This window comes from Trachypithecus francoisi, unplaced genomic scaffold, assembly GCF_009764315.1.
Source record: "Trachypithecus francoisi isolate TF-2019V2 unplaced genomic scaffold, Tfra_2.0 Lachesis_group15, whole genome shotgun sequence".
Classification (NCBI taxonomy): domain Eukaryota; kingdom Metazoa; phylum Chordata; class Mammalia; order Primates; family Cercopithecidae; genus Trachypithecus; species Trachypithecus francoisi.
The window spans coordinates 58,516,186-58,517,222 of NW_022681460.1; the positions used below are offsets into that span (position 1 = coordinate 58,516,186).

Below are 1,037 nucleotides of genomic sequence, written 5' to 3' on the forward strand. Positions count from 1 at the left end.
TAACTCATGCAGACTTAAATAAGATAACAAATGTAAAAATTCTGGGTAGAATGTGAAGCTCTATTCATGTTAGAGACTATTTTTGTGGTTCTTGCGGGTACCTATGGCAGCTAACAGCCTGATGGACTCATGAGAATTTAGAGCTATTGACAATCTGAAATTATCCTGGGGCCATATTGGGATTTCAAAATCATTGAGGTACCCAGGCAGTAAGCCTTAACCTTAAAAATTTCAGACCAAAATATTTTCCTTCCTTCTTTGGCTCAGAAATCTGGGGGTTGCAGTCCAAGATCTGTCAGAGTACTTTAGCAGATTTTAAATCCAGTTTTTATAAAAGGCTTTGGCCCTAGCTTTGGGCCAGTGGTTCTCAGCTGGGGTTGTTGCTCTCCCTACCCCCAGAGGACATTGACATTTTTGCTTTTCACACCTGGGTAGAGTACTACTGACACATAGTGGGCACGCAGTAAGGTGCCAAACATCCCACATCCTACTATGCACAAGACAGTCCGCGCTCCCTCCTGCAGTCTAAGAATGATCTGGCCCCAAATTTCAAGAGTGTTGGAGTTGAGAATTGCTCCTGGCCATCAGGGGATCACACTGGGTGTGCTTCTGGGCTTACATTTCATCAAGGTGAGAACCAGGCTCCTTTGTTTTCTCAGAAGGTCTTTAGTTCTGCATCTGACATCAGACAAAGACTCAGAGATTTTTCTCTTTTTTCATAACAACTTTAATATGCTCTTAACTGTCATTCCTCACAGAACCGCAGCTTATCAATTCAAATCATCTGAAGAGATTCCTCTTTAATTGACACTGTGACTTCTTGATACAGAAGCCCTTGTTAGGGCTGTCAACTCTAAAAACAACTAAGAATTTGCCAAAAGGTCAACAGAGTTTTAATTTTAATTTAGTTTTAATTTGAAGGGGACAGTCCAAAGAATATTTTGCTCTTTTATTCTTCTAGTGTCTCTAAAATCTTTCCCTGCCTCGAGTAGATGTTGAGAAGAAAAATTGCACAAGTTAACAAATACACATTGTAT

At 40.3% G+C, this 1,037-nt stretch overlaps 1 non-coding gene across 1 annotated transcript; it reads right to left on the minus strand.

Moving 5' to 3' along the window:
• Positions 1-714: 714 nt before the first annotated feature.
• Positions 715-789, minus strand: LOC117098156. Its single transcript, XR_004443212.1, has one exon. It is a non-coding gene; the product is annotated as a small nucleolar RNA SNORD28 (small nucleolar RNA).
• Between the last annotated feature and the right edge of the window lie 248 nt (positions 790-1,037).